The sequence below is a fragment of the Neoarius graeffei genome, chromosome 18 (genome assembly GCF_027579695.1).
Source record: "Neoarius graeffei isolate fNeoGra1 chromosome 18, fNeoGra1.pri, whole genome shotgun sequence".
In the NCBI taxonomy this organism is placed as follows: Eukaryota; Metazoa; Chordata; class Actinopteri; order Siluriformes; family Ariidae; genus Neoarius; species Neoarius graeffei.
The window spans coordinates 25351411-25377157 of NC_083586.1; the positions used below are offsets into that span (position 1 = coordinate 25351411).

At 39.4% G+C, this 25747-nt stretch overlaps 1 long non-coding RNA gene across 3 annotated transcripts; it reads left to right on the plus strand.

The window, feature by feature from the left end:
- Positions 1-12084: 12084 nt before the first annotated feature.
- LOC132866046 (uncharacterized) lies at positions 12085-16892 on the plus strand. 3 transcript variants are annotated; one of them, XR_009650540.1, is made up of 10 exons: positions 12085-12732; positions 14044-14111; positions 14233-14545; positions 14639-14723; positions 14807-14941; positions 15038-15195; positions 15383-15519; positions 15888-16123; positions 16224-16380; positions 16479-16892. It is a non-coding gene; the product is annotated as an uncharacterized LOC132866046 (long non-coding RNA). The 3 variants fall into 3 exon arrangements; XR_009650539.1 differs by lacking the exon at positions 12085-12732 and having other exon boundaries at positions 12841-14111; positions 15880-16123; XR_009650538.1 differs by lacking the exon at positions 12085-12732 and having other exon boundaries at positions 12841-14111.
- The last annotated feature ends 8855 nt before the right edge of the window (positions 16893-25747 follow it).

A 25747-nucleotide genomic window follows, 5' to 3' on the forward strand; every position in this document is an offset into this window, starting at 1 on the left:
TCAAGTCGGCGGGAAAACACTGGGAGTGACATCATCGGAGTGAGATATCCAGAAGTATTATACATACAGAACACTTTTTCCATGGAATAAAAACATGCATTCTGCTCCCTTCTTGCAGGTTCCATTCATTTGGTTTGATAGCATGCAATATTGTTAGCATATCACTTATCTTGCATGTATTATGCCACTCTACCCAATGGAGAATGAGCATTCAATATGGTTTACGATATTGCATGTTGTCAGGACAAGATGACGTCACACGTTGGAGCTGATGCGAATATCCAGTGAGAAAGTTTTCTGCTGCGCATGTGCAGAATCATTTCTTTGTTTGCCAGGAAAGAGAAAGACGCATTGAATACCCAAAATGCTACCAAAACTTCATTAGATATTCTTCATGCATATTTACAAGCAGTGGCGAACGGTTACTAATAAAGCTGGGACTTCAGCTTAGCCAAAACTTAGCCAGACACACCAAAAAAGCAACAGGCCAAAGGATTTTGCAAGGGATTAGCAGCAGGCTGCTAGGTCACTCCATTGTGTGTGTAGTTGTCGATGTTGATTTTAAAAGTAACTTAATAAATTACATAGGGAAATGAATACTTAAGTATGCATGAAAAATACTGTGGCAAGTGTGCATGGAAGAAGAATCTTGGGACAGAAATCTTAGTTTCTCGGTCATTAGCCTGTGCTACTTGTTCTCAATAGCACCCGCTTGACCACTTTATTAGCATTCGCTAACACTATTGATGAACGCTACACTGGCTGGAAGGTGACTTCACTGCTGCGCTGACTGCGCCAACTTGCAGGTAAGCTAACGTCGGCCTTCAAGAATGTTGATATGAAGAGTGTGTATATATAATAATAGTGAATGTCAACAAGTATGGATAGTACATCGAAAAGAAAATCATACCACATCAGTCGTTGCATGGGTTACCAAGGACCGCGATCCCCAGTGAGGAACCAGTGTGCTACTGGAACGAACTCTTCCACCACTCAAGAGCTAGAGGGAACCCTACGCCTAGTCGTCACAGACTCTGGTTGCAACAAATGCGAATCTGCCTAAAGGACAATGTCAAAAATAGACCAAGGAGGAGTATAAAGAAGTAATGGAAGCATTCTACTCAGCACAGCTTAACCCAAACAAAAGTAATACCACCAAAGCAACTTATAATATATGGCAAGCGAAAAATCCAAATGTAAGATCGAATATTGGTGCAAATAAACTCGCGAATACAAGACGTTACATCAGGGCCGTGCAAAGACCTTTGGAGGGGCAGGGGCTCAACATTCAAAAAAGGGCACTTGGAACAAATTTTTCACACAAGTTAACTTTATTCAAAACTAAATTTCAATTGCAACTGAATATTCTGTGTGTGTGTATGATTTTCTACATCTTCCACACTCTCTGCACTCTCTTCCTCGGTATCTCCTTCCTCCACATCAACATCTCTCTGTGACTTCGCTGTTTCCTGCACACTTCCTGTGCCTCCTGCGCTAACTCCAGCTTCTACCTCAACCTGTTCATCTGATCTGGAACTTTCCACTCCTGAGAACAAGTAACAGTTTGTTATTTACCATTCAGTAGTCTATTCAGCAATCACTTCAATGTGAGCAACTGGTACATTAGTTCAGAATTGACAACATGCATCTGACTTATTACCAACATTTTCATACTGTATTTATTGAAGCATTAATATGAAAATATAGTTGATCTTGGTAACAAGACATGTCAGATAGTTCTTGTTCATTCTGAAGTGAAGATTAGTCTGACCTGTAGTTTTCTTTCTGACCCAACTGGACAGAGATCCACTGCCTTTTGCTGCCTCCCGCAGCTCCTTCTCTTTCTGCTTCTTTATCCTCTCTTTCCTTGGCATCTTTGCATAATGCAGGCTTTCACTTATTTAGAAAACATTTCCCTATGTTTTAACTCAACTAACCTAAGCTACTATAACATAATAGTCTTGATAGAATATGTTGTGGACGTCGTCATTCAGCCTTAAGTTTTCGAAGCTGCTAGAATATGTTATTAACGCCGTCGTTCAAACTAAAGTTTCCGAATCTGCCACGTTAATGAAATGGATGGAGCAAACGGTTTAAATATAGCCTAGGCTGCTTCATTAAATGATAAACAACCCTACGCATTTACTGTTGTGTTCTAAGCTGCACAATATTGCATGTTCAGATAAGAAATGAAAGGAGACTTTCAGTGTGACCTTACCATGCCGTTCCTCGCACTGTCTCCCACTGTCAACCGCCTGCATGCGCTTTCTGCACGGAGGCTCACTGAATGCATGACGTCACGGATTGATGCCCGCATTTACATAGAAAAACGTTATTTTATAAATCTATAATTTCATATATTGTCAGATTGTAGAGAATATTGATGTTGGAGCTAACTTATCTTTTACAAATATTGAAAAAAAAAACAAAACAACAAAATGGTCCCTATGAAAAGGGCACTTTGGACAGCAAACAGAAAAGGGGCAGGGGCTAGAGCACCTGTAGCACCGGTTCATTGCACATGGGTGCGTTACATCATGAAAGAAGGTAAACTCACCAGTTAGAATTGATGGCCATCAAGGCAAAGGTCAGAAGGAACCTCATTGGATCTGAAGAGGAAGTTTTCAATGCTACCGATCAAGAGCAAATTCCTACACCAAAGCAAAGCATGAGTACTACTGAAAAGGAAGATCAGGAACCAACACAAGACCATGTAAACCAGACCAATTTTGACCCAACTGAAGAAAATGATAATGCTATAAATGAAGTTATTCACCAGATTAGACTTAAATTAGAAGTACTGAAAGAGACAAGCATCACCGAATGTGACCCTGTTCCAAAGATTAAAAAGGACCACAAAGCCATAGAGGCTTTCAGAACTGTCAATAAGGCTATCGAAAAAATCTTTGAACAGCATACCCAGAAGATGTCAATGACTGATAGTAATCATATTACCTATGAAGCCACCACCACTATCACTGACATGATAGGAGCAAAACAGAAGAAACACCGCACATCGAAAAGGAAACAGCTGGTATGGAAAGAAAAGATTGAAAATGAAATCAAACAAATGAGAGCACAACTCTCATATCTTTGTCAGATTGAACAAGGGAAGAAAGTTAAAAAGAAAAAGAAATGGAACCGAGAACTAAAAATCTTCTCACAAGATGATGTTCCTGCAGCAAAAGAAGTATTATAACAGAAAATACAAGCCAAAGTTCAGAAAATAAGAAGGTATAAGAAGAGACACAGATTCTTCTGGCAAAATAGATTATTTAAAGAGAATGCAAAACAATTCTATTGAGAGCTGGGGAAGAAGAATATTGACGTTAATGAACTGCCATCACTTGAGAAGATCGAGGAATTCTGAAGTAAGATCTGGGAACAAGAAAAGTGTCATAATGATAAAGTTGATTGGATCCAACAGGAAGAAGATAAATACTGACAGGTACAAAATCAGCAGTGGACTGACATCACCACTGAAGAAAAAGAAGCTACCATTAGGAAATCATGCAATTGGAAAGCACCCGGAATTGGGGGTATTGCAAACTTTTGGTTTAAGGATCTGACGAGTATCCACCAGGAACTAACAAAGGGATACAATGAGATTATGAAGAATCCAGAATCTATTTCAGACTGGCTCATAAAAGGTACTAACTCATCTACTTCCAAAGACAGAAGAGACGAAGAATCCAAAGAATTATAGACCGATCACTTGCCTCTCTACTATCTACAAGATTCTGACATCCATAATAGCTGAAAGAATTTATAAATTCCTAGATGAAAACAACCTTCTACCTGCTGAACAGAAGGGATGCAGGAGGGGTAGCTACAGATGTAAAGACCAACTTCTAATTAATAAAGCGATCATTGAAGAAACGAAGTCTCAAAAGAAAAATCTCTCTACAGCTTGGATTGATAATAAGAAGGCATTTGACAGTGTGCCACACTCTTGGATCAAGAAAAGCTTGGAGATTTACAAGATATGCCCAGTTACCATCAGATTAATTTCAGATAGCATGAAGTCATGGAAAACAACACTGCATCTTCAACAAAGTGAAGGTTCAGTAAATTCAAGAGAGATTAACATCTTAAGTGGCATATTCCAAGGAGACTCTCTTTCCCCGCTCCTCTTCTGCATTGCCCTAGCTCCATTTAGCAATCTTCTCAACAGTAGTGGATATGGTTACAAAAGCCAAGAGGGAAAGTCACCTTTTCTATATGGATGGCCTCAAAACCTGCACAAAAAAATGACGCAGAACAAACCAGCCTTCTTAATGTGGTCAAAACCTTTAGTGATGATATTTGAATGGAGTTTGGATTAGATAAATGTGCCAAAGCAACATTCAAGAGAGGTCACTTAACCAAAACAACAGATATTGACCTAAATGATAACACTTTGATTAAAGAACTGGACAAAGAAGGAACATACAAGTAAGTACCTCAGTATTGATGAAGGAGATGGTATTCAACACACAAAGATCTCATCTCATCTCATTATGTCTAGCCGCTTTATCCTGTTCTACAGGGTCGCAGGCAAGCTGGAGCCTATCCCAGCTGACTACGGGCGAAAGGTGGGGTACACCCTGGACAAGTCGCCAGGTCATCACAGGGCTGACACATAGACACAGACAACCATTCACACTCACATTCACACCTACGGTCAATTTAGAGTCACCAGTTAACCTAACCTGCATGTCTTTGGACTGTGGGGGAAACCGGAGCACCCGGAGGAAACCCACGCGGACACGGGGAGAACATGCAAACTCAAGCCCCGTGGCCGGCGAGGGCCTTTCTGTACGGAGTTTGCATGTTCTCCCCGTGTCTGCGTGGGTTTCCTCCGGGTGCTCCGGTTTCCCCCAAAGACATGCAGGTTAGGTTAACTGGTGACTCTAAATTGACCATAGGTGTGAATGGTTGTCTGTGTCTATGTGTCAGCCCTGTGATGACCTGGCGACTTGTCAAGGATGTACCCCGCCTTTCACCCGTAGTCAGCTGGGATAGGCTCCAGCTTTCCTGTGACCCTGTAGAACAGGATAAAGCAGCTAGAGATAATGAGATGAGATATTTAAAAAAAAATTTTTTTGCACTGTAGGCCATAATTATCAAAATTAAAATAGAAAAATCCTTGAAACATTTTAGTTTACATGTAATGAGTCTAGAATATATTAAACTTTCGCTTTCTTAAATAACTGGTGGAAAATCTTGAACTTTTTCACTATATTCTAATTTTGAGATGCACCTGTGTGTGTGCAACTATAATGTCAGCAATTCAGTAGCCTGATGGCTTGTGGGTAAAAACATCTGTACTGCCTTCCAGATTGCAAAAGCATGAAAAGACCATGGCTGTGATGGCTGGAGTCTGAGTGGATCTCCTGTGCCTTCCTCCTGCAGTGCTGGCTATACAGGATTTTGATGGATGACAGCTCAATCCTAGTTATGCGTGCTGATGTGACCACCCTCTGCAGAACATTGCGGTTGAGGGTGGTTAAGTTACTGTCCCAGGCTGTGATATTGCCAGTCAGGATATTTAGCTTGCTATATTTCTTCTTCGGTGTAGTGAAGTTTCATTTACTGTAGAGCAACTGGTAGCTTTTACTGCTCTTTACAAGTAGCTTGCACACCACTGCTAGCTAGATGTCAAGAAAAGGAAGTGGTATTTTCAAGTGCTAAACCAAACCCCCAAACGAAACTGCAGTGAAGAAACTCAAGAAGAACTACTTCCAAAAGACATTTAGAGTGAAATGAAAGGGAAAATTTACAGATATGTCTGAAAATATTTCTTGTTCGGGTTTGAATTTTGTGTGCCTTGTATGCAACATTTATGCCCTTTGCCAGTCACATGCCTGTTTAAGTAATGAACTGCACTATGTGTGGTTGTTTTTAGATATGGTAACATTTCCAACCTATTTTGCTGCTCAGTAATAATCCACTTTATTTCAAAAGATGAGTAGCAAAATCAGAGTTTAAAAATGTTTCATGTGTACAAACAAAAATCAGTCTATAAAATATAGAAAATTATGATGAAAACTGTCTCTCTTGGTTTAGTGTGAACTGAAAGTCATGCCTCCATATTGGTGGATGTCACGGTCCTCTGCAGACTTAACCCTTGTATGGTGTTCGGGTCTGTGGGACCCGTTTTCTTTTTTTTATCAAAGGAACAATGATACAATTAATTATTTTTTCAAACTCAGACTCATTGGCCTTGGCTCATTTTCTGTGAAGAACATATATCAGAACACATTTTCGATGACCACACACTGTACACCCCCCCTACACATTTATATTACATACAGGATGTTTGGGTCCACTGGACCCGGGGCTAATAAAAGTGTGTACCTTCACTCTGTCCTCCTCCTGTCTGGGCCTGCTGTTAGTGTGTGTGTGTGTGTGTGTGTGTGTGTGTGTGTGTGTGTGTGTGTGTGTGTGTGTGTGTGTGTGTGAGTTTTGTGTTTCTGCTCCTGCTGTTCAAGCACCGACACCTGTCTGCTTTCACATTCCTACACATTTTACCCTCTGTCTTGCAGGAACCAAGACCGAGGTTCCTGTAAATTGGGGGCGGGACACAATTAATATAGCTTTTCCAATGTGGCTGCTTATCACAACTGATCAAGATGGCCAAAAGATTCACTGCTCAGATGGACTTGCAAATGATTTTGGAAGAGAGAGAAGCTTTTGATGATGATGTAGAGGAAGACATTCCAGAACGTGAGGGTCACATTTCTGAAAATTCAGAGTCTGACAGTGACTTTGAAGAAGAGGATGAGCTGGAGCATCGGCCGGTCCCAAAACGAAGACGAGCATGGGGATGATGTGTTGTCTAGACTGACATGGTTACTGTATGTGTTCAGCTTGTGTTGCGTAAACTGAACTGAATGGGTTAAATTTCTAATGAAATTCAAAGAAATAAAAATCAGTTGTTATGAAAACCTTGCTTCATTTGTAAATTTGAAGATAAACATCTTTTTTTTTTCCACTCATATCTTGACTGTAATTGATTTTCTTTTTTGTAAAATTACATTTTATTAAAAAACAAACAAAAAACAAGTAGCACTTTTTTTTAAATAAATGTAATCTAACAAAGTTAAAGGGCAAATATTAACCATATATGCTGTTTATGTTGCTTGTAATTGGGGTGAAGTAAACATCTGTTAAGTATTTAATGTAAAATTGTTTGATTGTGTTGAATTTAAAGCACAAAATGCAGTGGTCCACCAGACCCACGAACACTGGCTGAGTAACAAAAATACGAACACCACACAAGTTAAAATAGAAGCAGTAGTAACTTAATGTCAACAGAAAACACTTTGCTTTCTGCACTCTCTGGAAATAGTTTTTTGAGAGGAAGTGACCCAGTGGGTGGTGTTAGCTCTATAGCCTAGTTGAAACAGGGCAGCCATGTCAACCACATGTTCCATTGCTTTGTTCTTCTTCTTAATTACTATCTCTACATTTCCATCTATACTTAAAAGTATAGGTGAGTACTGCTTCATGTTTCCTGTTTAACATCTAACTTCAATAATATATTTATTACATGGGAAAAGATATAAATTGTGATATAGTCTTGTTTTTATTGTGTGAGTTTGTACTGACATGAGATACTATTTTTTTTTCAAGACCCTACTGTAGTGAAGGTGAAATATCCAAGAGCTCCAGTAAAGGGAACAGAGGGACAGACATTGACCCTCAAGTGCACAGCAGAGTATGAGAAAGAGCAATGTGGAAACATTTTGGTCTTCTGGTGTCTTGAGGTCTCAACATGGTGTCAGCCACTTACTGATCCTGACAGATACTTGATCCATATCAATGAGACTAAAATTGGTGGAAATAGGACGCAAGATGCTTTTATTAAATTTACACAGCTGACTCTCAGTAACACTGGCTTTTATCAATGTAAAGCTCAATGTCAGCCTTCAGGAGCCTCAGCTATGGGATATGTCATCAATGTCACTGTTACAGGTATGAGCTTTGTTAATAATAACTAAATCTCTAACAACCACAGCAAAAACTTGTAAATAATTTCAGAACGCCAGCACATTTAAGTACTAACAATACCTCAAATATTAATTTAGAAGTACATTGTAAATCATGTATGTGTGTACATGTAGGTTTCTCAGTGTTGTTGGAGCCAATTGAAAACAACCTTACAACAGGACCATGTCAATAAATAATTGTCAAAATGTAAAAAGCTGATATGTTTCCTGATGAACCAAAAAAAAAAAAAAACCACCCACAAGGGTTATGGGTTGCTAGAATAGACTTTATTTTGTGCTAATATATAATAAAAATTAAGGACAGGGAAATTGAATTAAATTGGATGACTCAACAAAACAGTTACATTGTCGTTAAAACACAACCCACAATCCAGAATATTAAAATAAATCAGTTTGCATGATTTTATGAAAGCAAGGCCGTTGATTTTAACCTAATACTTTTTACCACCTGAAAATGGTAGAATGTTCACTTCTTTTACAACACTACAATGCAATAAAAATGTTAAGCTCACTCGTGAATTTATCTTTTGAGATACACACCATTTAAATGTGTTTTTTTCTACTATTGTTAACCTTGCCATGTAATTGGTTAGCTCTGTTTAACTCTTTTCTTTAACTTTTGGGCTCACAATGAAACTATCTTTTGAATTATTGTACTTTTTCAAAGAATCTTATAAGATCAGGAGGTGATAACAATATCTGCTTCACAGGCGATGCTAATAAAGGTCAGAAGATTCCAAATCAGAGTGACCGATGTAGTGAGGAACTGTTTCTTCTGACAATCAGTGTATTCATCTTTTTATGGAGCCACTGCTTGGTACATGACATGTATTAAATAATACAACTTTTAATAATAAAACATATATTTTTCTTTTTTTGGTGTGATAGTGCTATAGCATTATAATGGAAATTTTTCATGTTGCAGTAAGGTATGTGTATTGTAATGTTATATAGGCAGTATTCTTACTTTTGGATGCTTTAGATATACAAATCTGCAGTTCTATGTATGTCTGTGCAATGTACAACAGTCCAACAGGAAAATAATAGATTGTAAGGGTCCATAGCTTAAAGCTATTCTAAGGTTTTATTTTAAAAAAAAATTAATGGCACATTTGTCCTGCAAGCAAGACATTAAACAGTAATTACCAAGCTTTGCACAATGGTCTGTTGTAGCACAGTTTTTGCAATTGTCTTGCTGCTATAATACATGAAGGAATAATAGTCTATGGTTGGTCAACTGCAAAATCATCATAATGGTCTCTTCCTGTGACTTGATCTTTGACAGATTACATAAAACAGGGTTAACTGCTACATTGTAGGTATTCTGTGGTAAACTTTGAGCATTTCCTTTTTGTTCGCTTCCTTTAATTGGTGAAATGGAATGATTGTGTTGTGTGAAAGGCTGCAATAATAAGTCCCACGATCGAAAAGGTAGAAAAGTTAACAAAGAGGTGTCAGATGGCTTGGGTTGCAGAGGTAAGATGCAAAAACATCACTTTAGCTCAGATATCTCCGTTCATGTATGTTTTCTCTCAACGTTTTCCTAAAGGTAAGCGGGGCACTTTTTTTTGGGGGGGGGGGGGGGGGAGGGAGGGAGGTTGGATGATTCTAAAGGCCCAGCATTGACAAAGGGCCCTCAGAAGACAATATTAATATTATTACCATGTGTAAGTTAATTTAATAAAAATATTTCAAACTAGAAAAGCACTTGGAGAGCGCAGACCTCCGCCAAGAATCCTTTAAAAAAATCCAGGATCCAGAAGGTGATCCGGATCACCGCCAAAATTTAATGGATTGTTACTTGTGCCCAGTCACACCTCTGGAAAAAATTTCAGAGCAATCCGTTCATAACTTTTTCCGTAATGTTGCTAACAGACAAACCAACAAACAAACCAACGCTACCGAAAACATAACCTCCTTGGCGGAGGTAATAATTTTGTCTCTTAAAATGAGCAAATACAACAACCTTCTGGTTTGGTTTTCCATTTTCCGCAAAATTATTAGAATAGATCATTTTTATATTTCACCCCTCTCCCTATTCATTACATGGTACAGGCTTGTGTAGGCAGAGCCAGAGCGTGACACCATGTTAGGTTTGTTGCTTTCCTGTCCAGCACTAACATTAGCTGTGCATGGTAGAAGCAGAATTGATGGTAAATTGACACCACCATGAAGAAGTTGGGTTACCAGAAATGTAAAGAGAGGCAGCTGAAAGCTGAGAGAGAGAGAGAAAGAGAGAGAGAGCTGACAATTAGTCACCAGGGTTTTTTTTTTAATGAAGAAAGGTAGCCTATACATTTATTCACTGACCTTCCTTTGGTGGCTATTAACCTAACATGGTAACGTTAATGCTACAGAAGATTATTATTGTGTCTTAATCACTGCTTGGATGATCAAGCTAACAACTTAATTTACTATGCAGTGTCTCATCTCATCTCATCTCATTATCTCTAGCCGCTTTATCCTTCTACAGGGTCGCAGGCAAGCTGGAGCCTATCCCAGCTGACTACAGGCGAAAGGCGGGGTACACCCTGGACAAGTCGCCAGGTCATCACAGGGCTGACACATAGACACAGACAACCATTCACACTCACATTCACACCTACGGTCAATTTAGAGTCACCAGTTAACCTAACCTGCATGTTTTTGGACTGTGGGGGAAACCGGAGCACCCGGAGGAAACCCACGCGGACACGGGGAGAACATGCAAACTCCACACAGAAAGGCCCTCGCCGGTCCCGGGGCTCGAACCCAGGACCTTCTTGCTGTGAGGCGACAGCGCTAACCACTACACCACCGTGCCGCCCTACTATGCAGTGTCATTTTATTTAAATATTTCATAGGTTACCTTTATTGCCACTGAAAATGAGACGAGTAATGAATGTAATTTTGGTTTGCAAAGAGCTCAGAGAATTTATAAGTTCACTATACAGCTAGTGCGCCAGCTAGGTTAAGATGCATGCTAATAACTAGGTTGTTCACTCATGATGTCTGCCCTCAATATGCACAGATGCAGCCTCAGGATTAGGAAACCCTCTCTCAACCCCCCTCCCAGTTGAAACAGAAGGATGTGAGGAGTATTTTGTTGATAATGTATTTACAGAGCAATCTGTGAATAAAGGGCTTTGGGTTTAAGGCTTATGCAGACCGATTTTTAGAATTTATGCTGCATTAACCATGTGAGCAGCTAGCTATAGCAAGCAAGTCCAATTTTAGCTGATAATGTTCATATAGACATTCCAGTAATGAAATGTACAACTGGCATAAGAAATGGACAAAAACTGGCTAAAAAGATTGTTACATAGCATGACTTAAGATGTAAAGGAAGTAATGCCATTGCCACTTTTCAGATCACCCTTTTAAGATATGTGTTTCCCTTTATGATCAACTAATATTACTAACCAAGCATACAGCTCATTCCATCCAAATGTTAGTAATACATACACATAGTTCTCACAACACACTGTGTTAGTACGGTTATATGACAGATTCTGAATTATGCACAACAAAGCCCATAAGTCATTTTAAAACTGTATGTAGAGTATGTACAGTGGTTATCGAGCTCATTTAGGGTTGTTGAACATTGAGATACTAAATATTTGAGGTTGAGGGATTTATTCTCTGCCATTTGAGCTCTTTGTATGTTTAGATGTTTTGCCATTGTTCACATTTATATTTGTTGTTACTGTTTAAGTTTTTATTTAATAAGTTGATGAATGTTGAGTTTTTGCCACTGCATTGCTGATTACTGTATTTACTGTTTTCTATTAAATTGGCACAGCCAAAAAAAAAAAAGAACCCCTCAGTGGATTTCTTGCAGTGCACCATGTAATCTTCTATCAGTTATTCATCAACCCAGAAATTTAACTGATTATAATAAGTCAGTACACGAAGGAGACATAAGGATGAATTTGGAAGTGTGCTTGCGACAGAAAGGCCAGCCTACACTAAGTTTATGCTTATTTACTAGCTTATCTACTAGCTACAGCCTGGTGAAGGACTTTGCTGTCTGGTGCAACAGGAACCATCTGCAGCTCAACACCTCAAAGACCAAGGAGCTGGTCATTGACATTGGGAGGTCCAGACCAAGGTCACGACTAGTTCTGATTGAAGGAGTCGAGGTGGAGGCTGTGGATTCCTACAAGTACCTCGGGCTGTGGCTGGACAGCAAGCTGGACTGGACTTGCAACACCAACCACTTGTACAAGAAGGGACAGAGCAGGCTGTACTTCCTGAGGAGGCTGCGGTCCTTTAACATCTGCAGGAAACTTCTGTGCAGGGCTCTCAAGCCTCATGCATTGAGAGTGAGACACACGCATTTCAACGAGTTCACACGCTCACACGCCACACATGGCATTTCTCACTCTGAGCTTCTCCAATAATCGCACAGAAATTCCTTCAAGACATCTACAAACACCACAGCCGTAGGTCACAGCGCTCCTGGGGCGAGTTCAACCACTGCAACGGTTTGCTACGTTTTTCTAATTGTTCCTTATTGATTGGCCGAAACGTGCACCGTTCTGCAACTGTGTTGAAACGTTTCATGTGGCTTGAACTCGCCCCGTGCTCGGAGCAGCATCAGCCAATCAGAAAATAGATTGTTCTGTTGTCGGGGAGACGTGAGTTTCAGCTACAAGCGTGCGCTGCACCTGCAAAATTGTGAGTGAACTAGAGAACGACCTGGAGCGAACAAGAGAATTGAAAAAACTGGAGAACTGTCGGGACTCAGGACCATCAGGTAATAATTTATATCAATATTTACGTAGTTACTTTGTAGTTTTACTCTATAGACCAATATTTCTGGTCTACACCTTGATCAGTATCGAAAACCTGTCCATTTCAAGCTATCATAGATAACTGTCTAACTAGCAAGCTAGATGTAAACCAGCTAAAATAGCATACTGTGCTGACAACGATTTAAATGTTCGTTTAGTCAAAGACTGTTTTTCTGGGGATTATAGAATGAATAACTTTGGTTAAGTCGCCTAGGAGCTGTCATGAACAGAGAGGCGTTTTTCATTTTTTTAATCGTTTGTGTCATTTATTTTAGCATGTCAGGGAAGAAACAGAAGAGCCTCCTTTCCTTCTGGGAAGCCAAGGCTCAGAAAACAAAGGCAGGGAGGTCAGTTGATGTGCCAGAGACTGAGAGGGAGACTGTGACATCAGGTGAGATAGTGAATGTGCAGGAAGTGACAGAAGAGGAGACAGGGGAGGTGGACAAAGAGACAGTGGAAGACGAAGGAAGAATGGAGGTGAATGCAGGAGGTGGAGTGCCAGAAGAGGACAGGGTGATGGAAGAAGGCAGGGTGACCGAGGAAGTCAGTGCAGAGGTCAGGGTAGTGGTGAAAAAAAAGGCCTTAACTGAAGCTGCCACCTACCAATCCACATTCAAAAGTGAATGGACTGCAAAATGGCCATTTATAACTGTAGGCACCACCAACTCCTACTACTGGTGCTCAGTATGTAGGCAGGAAAATTCCTGTGGCCATCAAGGTGTTGCAGATGTGCAGCGACACATTAAGAGTAAAGCACACCAGTCTAAAGAGCAGGCACTTCAGTCCACAAGTAGGATTGGACAGTTTTATCCCCCAGTGACTGTTGGTGGCATGACTGCACAAGAATCCAAGGTATTGTCCTGGTCAAAAGGACTACATGAAGCTCAGATTCTTGCATGAAATCTTGTTTTTCATCATTTCTGAATATAAAAAAAAAAAAAATATTACCATATATTTTAAATAATTATGAACAATTACCTGGTAGCTGATTGAGTTGTGTCTGTGTTTACCATAAATTACCTCTACAAATAAATTTGTCTTGAATGTCCTTTCTGCTGATAACATGGTTATCATTCTTTTCTGTTTAAGACAAGGAGAGCTGAGGTAAAAGTGGCTGTGGCCATGGTGCAGCACAATATGCCATTTGCCATGGCAGAACATTTTAGTCCTTTGTTAAGGAATTGCTTTAGCGACTCCCCCACAGCACAGCAATATAAGTGTGCCAGCACAAAAACAACTTGCATAATAAATGAAGCTGTGGCACTGCATTTCAGAGAGGAGCTGGTCACCAAAATGAAGACCAGTCCCTTCACTCTCATAACAGACGGCTCAGATGATACAGGTGTTCTACTGACAACCAATTAAGACATCCTCATTTTCCAGTACACATTTTTTACACATGTCAGTGGTTTAGGCTATGTGTGTAATGTTTCTAATGTGATGCTTAAACCTTTGCCTTGCAGGACTTGAGAAAATGAACCCCCTCACTGTCAGGGTGTTTGACGGCAAGGTTGTTCACCAATTTCTGGACATGTGCACAACAAGCGGGCAATGCTGTGGCACTGCCGAAGCCATTTTCCAGAAGATCAATGATGTCCTCGAAAAACACAACATAACTGTGTTGCTTTGTCTATTGACAATGCCCCAGTCAATACGGGGGCAAGAAACTCGATTGCCTCTAGGATACTGGCAGAGAATCCCAACGTGTACATCCATGGATGCCCATGCCATATTCTGCATAACACAGCAAAACATGCTGGGCAGGGTTTTTTGGAAGTAAGTTTGTATTCTTTCAGTAACCTTTAGATAGCTTGTTGTGCTGTGGTGTAATGAATTTGTGACCAAATTGTAACATAATCTAATTTGTAGGTGACTGGATTTGACCCTGAAGATCTGGCAGTAGATGTTGGGCACTGGTTCAGAGGCAGTACGAACTGTAAAGGTTACCTAACAGGTTTGTGATTTTCAGCAGTACTATAGTGTGTGAATGCAATGCAAAAACTTTCATGACACTGAAATGTAATATTCACATTGCAGAATTCTGTGACTTGCATGAGTTGGAGTATATGGAGATATTTTCACATATCTCCATCCGTTGGCTGAGCCTGGAATGCTGCTTGAATCGGATTCTGCAGCAATACAAGCCACTCTCCAGCTATTTCAAGTCAGCAAGTAAGTTGCATATTTTACTAACATGAATTTGAGGTTCTTTAAGAGATTGCCATGTGAATGAATACTATGTATAATTGTGTTTTCTTTCCTTTTCAGATGAGAAACAACCACGCTTCACACGACTTGCGCATGCATTCTCCAACCCAATAACAGAAGTCTACCTGCTTTTCTATCAGGCAACGTTGCCAGCTTTCTCCTCCCTTAATCTCCTCCTTCAGAGAGAGAAATCATCTGTCTTCCTTCTCTATGAAGAGGTAAAATATATGAGGGTTCAGCTCTGTTTATGCCATTGGTTTTTCATCTGCTGTCACTAACATATTCAGTGAATTTTTCCTTCATAACTACTAACCCTACTCATCTTCACTAGCCTTGTTATGCTTGTGTACTCGCTTGGGATAAAACAGTCTCTTCAATGTAATGTAATGAATTGCAACTTTGTAGATGACCAAGTTCATTCGCAAGTTTTGCGGAAGATTCCTGCAAGTTCAGGCACTGCAGAGCAGAGCGGTGGAGGACATCAATTAAACAGATCCATCCAACCAACTGTCTGGCAATGCTCCCCAAGTTTCTCCCTATATGTAAATACATAAACTCTCTGTTTACTGACCACAAATGACTTATTCAGTTTTGACAGTGAGGATGTCACCAATGTGAAAGCAGAGATAACTCGTACTTTATGATACTTTGTCTGTGAAGATTCTGTTAAAACTGTGGGAAGTGTTTGCCTTTGTGGTTTAAGTGTCTGATGTTTACTGTATATGTTTGCAGTCTATGTACAGTAGTTAGTAGTTTTATTGAACAGTATATTTATGTGTGCACTTTATGGAGCAGCTTTAAATGTTTTTATACTCTGTATAATGTCAATAAAGGCTTTCTATTCTATTCTATTCTATTCTATTCTATTCTATTCTATTCTATTCTATTCATAACTCTAATAGGACAAAAGCTGAACGTGGGTTTTACAACCAGGGCAACCCTCAACCGGCCCCTAGAGGCTGGAGATGTCACTCCACAGCAGGTGGAGAGATTCCACCAGGCTGTCTTGGCATTTTTGACAGGGGCAGTTTAATATGCCATGGCAAAACTGTCCCTTAAAGAGAGTCTCCTGAAACATGCCAGGTTTGTGGATGTGCAGCAGAGGGCAGACTGTGAAGTCAATGATGCTGCATACTTTGTGGATCGGTAAGGGTTTAACATTTCAAATCTATTGCGAAGTTTGATCACATTTGCTGAAAAACTAGCCCTTTGTTTCTCCTGGTTAAGTACACATTGTATTCTTTAGGTTCACCAAACTGCTTCCATATCATGAACCCCAAGACCAAGACCAACTTGCAGAGGAGTTTCAGGACTACCAGTTAATGGAGGTCCCAATGCCCGAACACCAAACGGAATTTGACGTTGAGGCTTTCTGGGAAGGCATGAGTTCACTTAAGAATAGGGTAATAAATATCCAGCGCACACACACTGACATGAGCAATTTAATAAGTGTAAAATATGTAGGGGTGTAATTAGGCTTCCTTGTTTTTTTCCCCCAAAGGTGACTGGAATGAGCAGATTTCCCAGGCTGTCTGCAATTGCCAAATTAGTTTTAATTCTCCCCCACTCCAATGCAGATGCTGAGAGGGTTTTTTCCATGGTGGGCTTGAACAAGACCAAAACAAGAAACGCCTTGGCCCTGGACGAAACCCTCTCAGCAATCATGACAGTGAAAATGGCTGGCATTGAGCCTCATTGCTTTAAATGGGAGCCCCCAGTGTCAGTAATTAAGGCATCTAAATCTGCCACAAACACTTACAACACACAGCATCACTCATAAACACACACACACACACACACACACACACACACACACACACACACACACACACACACACACACACACACACACAATATCCACCATTGTTCAGTGGGGCCCTTTGGGGCTATATTTGTGTTTTTGCCTTTATTTAATTTGAAATGCAAATGTTTATGCACAATAAAGAACAAAATATATTTTACTGTATTATTATTTGTTATAGAATAAACAAACAGTGTAATTTATCTAATCGAATTTGTTCTTTTTTTAAGTAGCTGGGTTGATGGGACACTGGGAGGGAGGGAGGGTCGATGGGACACTAGGAGGGACCCCCCACCCCACCAAAAAACAAACAAAAAAAAAATCTCACTCCGAGCAAACTTCAAAACTTGAGAGCCCTGCTCCTGTGGAAGTTCTATCAGTCCGTGGTCACCAGTGTCCTGTTTTACACCATGGTGTGCTGGGGGAGCAGCACATCCAAGAAGGACTCATCCAGGCTGGACAAACTGATCAGGCGGGCCGGCTCTGTGGTCAGCATGAAGCTGGACTCTGGTGACGGTGGCAGAGAAGAGGACTATGGACAAACTACTGAACATCATGGATGATGCCAGTCACCCTCTGCACACCATCATGAGCAACCAGAGGAGCCTGTTCAGTGACAGAATGCTCCTTCCCAAGTGCAGGACTAACAGACTTAAAAACTCCTTTGTCCCTCACGCCATCAGACTGTACAGCTCCTCTCTGGGGGGGAGGAGGGGTAACAGGAGGACAGAGGACGGGAAGGAGCAGTAGCCTAGCCTGACAAAAAGCAAAACAGGACAATGCGCAATATAAATGTGCAATACCTCTCCTGCTGGACTTTTTTTTTCTTTCTTCTTTTCCCATATCTTATTCTTTTTTATATTTGTATATGTAAATACTTAATTTAATTTAATTTAATTTAATTTAATTTAATTTAATTTAATTTAATTTAATTTAATTCACCTAGAAGTTTTCTCTATTTTCTATTCTCTGTTTATCCTGTAATGATGCTGCTGGAATTTTAATTTCCCTGAGGGAACCCTCCCAAAGGGATCAGTACAGTTCTGTCTAATCTAATCTCCAGCCTGGGTAGGTCTCTAGTTAAATACTGACACCTAGTGGTGAAAAGTAATATCAGGGAATAATAAACAATATCTGTGTCTTCTGTGATCAATTCAGTAGAGGTGTTCAGCTCACGGGCGCAGATAGAGGGGAGGACGGGGGGGATTCGTCCCACCCAGATTTAAATTCACCTCGTTCGGTCCCCCCCACTTATAGGGAGGAAAAAACGTCTATGCTGTCTTTCTTTGCATAAGGCAAACCTCACGGAAAAATCTCATTCTCATCTCATTATCTCTAGCCGCTTTATCCTGTTCTACAGGGTCGCAGGCAAGCTGGAGCCTATCCCAGCTGACTACGGGCGAAAGGCGGGGTACACCCTGGACAAGTCGCCAGGTCATCACAGGGCTGACACATAGACACAGACAACCATTCACACTCACATTGACACCTACGCTCAATTTAGAGTCACCAGTTAACCTAACCTGCATGTCTTTGGACTGTGGGGGAAACCGGAGCACCCGGAGGAAACCCACGCGGACACAGGGAGAACATGCAAACTCCGCACAGAAAGGCCCTCGCCGGCCACGGGGCTCGAACCTGGACCTTCTTGCTGTGAGGCGACAGCGCTAACCACTACACCACCATGTCGCCTCACGGAAAAATCAAAAGACTAATTACCATTCGGTTTATTGAGGTGCACAGCACCCACGTGCAATGAACCGGTGCTACAGGTGCTCTAGCCCCTGCCCCTTTTCTGTTTGCTGTCCAAAGTGCCCTTTTCATAGGGACTGTTTTGTTGTTGTTGTTTTTTTTTATATTTGTAAAAGATAAGTTAGCTCCAACATCAATATTCTCTACAATTTGACAATAATATATGAAATTATAGATTTATAAAATAACGTTTTTCTATGTAAATGCGGGCATCAATCCGTGACGTCATGCATTCAGTGAGCCTCCGTGCAGAAAGCGCATGCAGGCGGTTGACAGTGGGAGACAGTGTGAGGAACGGCATGGTAAGGTCACACTGAAAGTCTCCTTTCATTTCTTATCTGAACATGCAATACTGTGCAGCTTAGAACACAACAGTAAATGCGTAGGGTTGTTTATTATTTAATGAAGCCGCCTAGACTATATTTAAACCGTTTGCTCCATCCATTTCATTAACATGGCAGATTCGGAAACTTTAGTTTGAACGACGGCGTTAATAACATATTCTAGCAGCTTCGAAAACTTAAAGGAACAGTCCACCGTACTTCCATAATGAAATATGCTCTTATCTGAATTGAGACGAGCTGCTCCGTACCTCTCCGAGCTTTGCGCGACCTCCCAGTCAGTCAGACGCGCTGTCACTCCTGTTAGCAATGTAGCTAGGCTCAGTATGGCCAATGGTATTTTTTGGGGCTGTAGTTAGATGCGACCAAACTCTTCCGCGTTTTTCCTGTTTACATAGGTTTATATGACCAGTGATATGAAACAAGTTCAGTTAAAAAAATTCAAATGTAGCGATTTTCTATGTTATGGAAAGTCCGCACTATAATGACAGGCGTACTAACACCTTCTGCGCGCTTCGGCAGCGCATTAATACGGAGCTCAGATATCAATGTGCTGCCGAAGCGCGCAGAAGGTGTTAGTACGCCTGTCATTATAGTGCGGACTTTCCATAGCATAGAAAATCGCTACGTTTCAATTTGTGTAACTGAACTTGTTTCATATCACTGGTCATATAAACCTATGTAAACAGGAAAAACGCGGAAGAGTTTGGTCGCATCTAACTACAGCCCCAAAAAATACCATTGGCCATACTGAGCCTAGCTACATTGCTAACAGGAGTGACAGCGCATCTGACTGACTGGGAGGTCGCGCAAAGCTCGGAGAGGTACGGAGCAGCTCGTCTCAATTCAGGTAAGAGCATATTTCATTATGGAACTACGGTGGACTGTTCCTTTAAGGCTGAATGACGACGTCCACAACATATTCTATCAAGACTATTATGTTATAGTAGCTTAGGTTAGTTGAGTTAAAACATAGGGAAACGTTTTCTAAATAAGTGAAAGCCTGCATTATGCAAAGATGCCAAGGAAAGAGAGGATAAAGAAGCAGAAAGAGAAGGAGCTGCGGGAGGCAGCAAAAGGCAGTGGATCTCTGTCCAGTTGGGTCAGAAAGAAAACTACAGGTCAGACTAATCTTCACTTCAGAATGAACAAGAACTATCTGGCATGTCTTGTTACCAAGATCAACTATATTTTCATATTAATGCTTCAATAAATACATACAATAAATAAAATTTGTTCCAAGTGCCCTTTTTTGAATGTTGAGCCCCTGCCCCTTCAAAGGTCTTTGCACGGCCCTGGTGCACAGCAGTACATACATAGTTGCAACTGCGCAGACTGCACAGGTTGCAAGCTCGAGCTTGTTTGCTATGGTTACCCACAACCAGTTTGACAGGCATATCGGGGACAGCTCCTAGTTCAGGACCCCAACACGGCATGATGAAGGGTGCCAAAAGGCAGAAAACGATTGCATCGTTTTTAAAAAAAAAAAAAAAACGACTGTAAGTAAACTGTGCCTTACTTTATCATATCACCTTGCAATTTTTTGATAGTCTGTTCAATGTAATGTCGTAGTGAAAGTAAAATCGTATTGAGTAGAGATGCCTTTCTGGTAGCCTCCTCCTTTCGGTTGTAGCCTGTAGATACAGTGCTCAGAAGGCAGTTTTAATGTTTAATCTGGCGTTCCCTGCCATAATTTCAGCGAGCATATTGTTTCATAAGGAAACTTTGCTAAGAGTTGTTGACTGACTGCCGCTCACGCAACACACAGGCATAGTTAGAAAGTCAGGATGCACTGGTTTACACTTTACACACACACACGTAGCCCAGCCTCTCGCTATGGTTAACAGTTGGAACTTAGCGGTTTTAAAACTAGTTTTGCAGTTTTGCAATTTCTGTGCGTGATGATAATGTGTAAACTTTGGATTTCCATAGGCTATGTTAAAATGTTATCATTGTCCTGGCCTGCAGGTAGTTCCTGGTGATGGCAGTGAGGGAGGTGAAATAACATGTATACACATTACCGTTCAAAAGTTTGGGGTCACCCAGACAATTTTGTGTTTTCCATGAAAAGTCACGCTTTTATTTACCAGCATAAGTTGTAAAATGAATAGAAAATATAGTCAAGACATTTTTCTGGCCATTTTGAGCATTTAATCGACCCCACAAATGTGATGCTCCAGAAACTCAATCTGCTCAAAGGAAGGTCAGTTTTATAGCTTCTCTAAAGAGCTAAACTGTTTTCAGCTGTGCTAACATGATTGTACAAGGGTTTTCTAATCATCCATTAGCCTTCTGAGGCAATGAGCAAACACATTGTACCATTAGAACACTGGAGTGATAGTTGCTGGAAATGGGTCTCTATACACCTATGGAGATATTGCACCAAAAACCAGACATTTGCAGCTAGAATAGTCATTTACCACATTAGCAATGTATAGAGTGCATTTCTGATTAGTTTAAAGTCATCTTCATTGAAAAGAACAGTGCTTTTCTTTCAAAAATAAGGACATTTCAAAGTGACCCCAAACTTTTGAACGGTAGTGTGTGTGTGTATATATACACGCCCTGTGATGACCTGGCGACTTGTCCAGGGTGTACCCCGCCTTTCACCCGTAGTCAGCTGGGATAGGCTCCAGCTTGCCTGCGACCCTGTAGAAGGATAAAGCGGCTAGAGATAATGAGATGAGATGAGATATACACACACACACACACACACACACACACACACACACACACACACACACACACACACACATACATATATATACACAAAGTGGAATCATTTGCTGACAGCTCAGTCCCCCCAGTTCAAAAATCCTATCTGCGCCCCTGGTTCAGCTCCAGTGGGTTATTAGTGGTGTTTGACAAACAGACTTTTGAATTCATGTGAGTTTTTTGTCAGAAAATTACACTAATAACACTTCCTCTGGATAAACTAAGGTTTGTTTGTTTTTTTGGGGGGGTGGGGGTCATAATCATTTTGATGGCACATTGACTTGTAATAGGGAGAATGGCTTGTCTTCCATCCTGGCTATATCTGGTTCACCAGTTATAGCACTATGTAACTGTGGTGAGTGTCCTAGAGAGACCTCTCACTAGAGCTAACTTCCCATGAGAATTGCGTAATTCATTATGGCACTCCATAACACACCAACAACTATTCAGCTAGCTAATAACTATAAAAAGAAGCTAGATCAGTATTCTTAGTATGGGCATCATGGCAAGAGAGACTGGCTGAGCAAGAAACTGGAGAAGATTAAATCTGGGACTGGCTTTTACTTGTTGGCGAGAGGTAAGAGAGATAATAGGCTGCAAGACAGATGCTAAACTGGGCTTCTTTCTGTTGAGCTAGTAAGAAATATTACATTAGCTGCCTATCTTTATCTTGTGCTGTTACACAATTACAATTACACACATACTCCACATTCAAATGCTTATATATATATATATATATATATATATATATATATATATATATATATATATATATATAATCTAACAAACCTTAGATGACCTGGCAACTTGTCCAGGGTGTACCCCGCCTTTCGCCCGTAGTCAGCTGGGATAGGCTCCAGCTTGCCTGCGACCCTGTAGAAGGATAAAGCGGCTAGAGATAATGAGATGAGATGAGATGGCATGCCGTTCAGGAAATTAATCTTTGAATATATGGAATGCATCCCCGAATATATTGAATGAAACTTTGAATATATGGAATGCATCCCTGAATATATTGAATGAAACTCTGAATATATGGAATGAATCCCCAAATATATTGAATGAAACTCTGAATATATGGAATGAATCCCCGAATATATTGAATGAAACTCTGAATATATGGAATGAATCCCCAAATATATTGAATGAAACTCTGAATATATGGAATGAAACTTTGAATATATTGAATGAATCCCCGAAAATATTGAATGAAACTTTGAATATATTGAATGAAACTTTGAATATATGGAATGAATCCCCGAATATATTGAATGAAACTTTGAATATATGGAATGAATCCCAAAATATATTGAATGAAACTCTGAATATATTGAATGAATCCCCGAATATATTGAATGAATCCCCGAATATATGGAATGAAACTCTGAATATATGGAATGAAACTTTGAATATATGGAATGAATCCCCGAATATATTGAATGAATCCCCGAATATATTGAATGAAACTTTGAATATATTGAATGAAACTTTGAATATATGGAATGAATCCCCGAATATATTGAATGAAACTTTGAATATATGGAATGAATCCCAAAATATATTGAATGAAACTCTGTATATATGGAATGAATCCCCGAATATATTGAATGAAACTCTGAATATATGGAATGAATCCCCGAATATATTGAATGAATCCCCGAATATATTGAATGAAACTTTGAATACATTGAATGAAACTTTGAATATATGGAATGAATCCCCGAATATGAATCCCCGAATATATTGAATGAAACTTTGAATATATGGAATGAAACTCTGAATATATGGAATGAATCCCCGAATATATTGAATGAATCCCCGAATATATTGAATGAATCCCCGAATATATGGAATGAATCCCCGAATATATTGAATGAAACTCTGAATATATGGAATGAATCCCAAAATATATTGAATGAAACTCTGTATATATGGAATGAATCCCCGAATATATTGAATGAAACTTTGAATATATGGAATGAATCCCCGAATATATTGAATGAATCCCCGAATATATTGAATGAATCCCCTAATATATTGAATGAATCCCCGAATATATGGAATGAATCCCCGAATATATTGAATGAAACTCTGAATATATGGAATGAATCCCAAAATATATTGAATGAAACTCTGTATATATGGAATGAATCCCCGAATATATTGAATGAAACTTTGAATATATGGAATGAATCCCCGAATATATTGAATGAATCCCCGAATATATTGAATGAAACTCTGAATATATGGAATGAATCCCCTAATATATTGAATGAAACTCTGAATATATGGAATGAATCCCCTAATATATTGAATGAATCCCCGAATATATTGAATGAAACTTTGAATATATGGAATGAATCCCCGAATATATTGAATGAAACTTTGAATATATGGAATGAATCCCCTAATATATTGAATGAATCCCCGAATATATGGAATGAATCCCCGAATATATTGAATGAAACTCTGAATATATGGAATGAATCCCAAAATATATTGAATGAAACTCTGTATATATGGAATGAATCCCCGAATATATTGAATGAAACTTTGAATATATGGAATGAATCCCCTAATATACTGAATGAATCCCCGAATATATGGAATGAATCCCCGAATATATTGAATGAAACTCTGAATATATGGAATGAATCCCAAAATATATTGAATGAAACTCTGTATATATGGAATGAATCCCCGAATATATTGAATGAAACTTTGAATATATGGAATGAATCCCCGAATATATGGAATGAATCCCCGAATATATTGAATGAATCCCCGAATATATTGAATGCAACTCTGAATATATGGAATGAATCCCCTAATATATTGAATGAAACTCTGAATATATGGAATGAATCCCCTAATATATTGAATGAATCCCCGAATATATTGAATGAAACTTTGAATATATGGAATGAATCCCCGAATATATTGAATGAAACTCTGAATATATGGAATGAATCCCCTAATATATTGAATGAATCCCCGAATATATTGAATGAAACTTTGAATATATGGAATGAATCCCCGAATATATTGAATGAAACTCTGAATATATGGAATGAATCCCCTAATATATTGAATGAATCCCCGAATATATTGAATGAAACTCTGAATATATGGAATGAATCCCCGAATATATTGAATGAAACTCTGAATATATGGAATGAATCCCCTAATATATTGAATGAATCCCCGAATATATTGAATGAAACTTTGAATATATGGAATGAATCCCCGAATATATTGAATGAAACTTTGAATATATGGAATGAATCCCCGAATATATGGAATGAATCCCCGAATATATTGAATGAAACTCTGAATATATGGAATGAATCCCCTAATATATTGAATGAATCCCCGAATATATTGAATGAAACTTTGAATATATGGAATGAATCCCCGAATATATTAAATGAAACTCTGAATATATGGAATGAATCCCAAAATATATTGAATGAAATTCTGTATATATGGAATGAATCCCCGAATATATTGAATGAAACTTTGAATATATGGAATGAAACTCTGAATATATGGAATGAAACTCTGAATATATTGAATGAATCCCCGAATATATTGAATGAAACTTTGAATATATGGAATGAATCCCCGAATATATTGAATGAAACTCTGAATATATGGAATGAAACTTGGCTGACGTCATGAAGGCACTGCCGCCGTCCTGCACCAAAAATGAGTCAGTCGGCTCGGGATTTGGTTGCGGCTATTTTAAACAATAAAGACATTGTTAACACTCTGGCGAATGCTTGTGGTTTTATTAGTGTTTACTACTTTTATGTGCAACGAAGCTACGGTGACAGTCATTTCCCTCGTGGATCATATTTGTATAACGGTATTTTCTGTATATAAAACTAATTTGTAAATTTTGTTTGTCGAGTTTTACAGCGTTTCTCAATATACTCTAATACTCTCCTCTGAGTCAGAGTTTTTCTTGGGACCTGTTGTCTGTCTGCCGAGCTGTGGGAGCGGGGGCAGAATATAAAGTTTCATCCCATATATTCAGGGTTTCATTCAAAGTTTCATTCCATATATTCAAAGTTTCATTCAATATATTCGGGGATTCATTCCATATATTCAGAGTTTCATTCAATATATTCGGGGATTCATTCAATATATTCAAAGTTT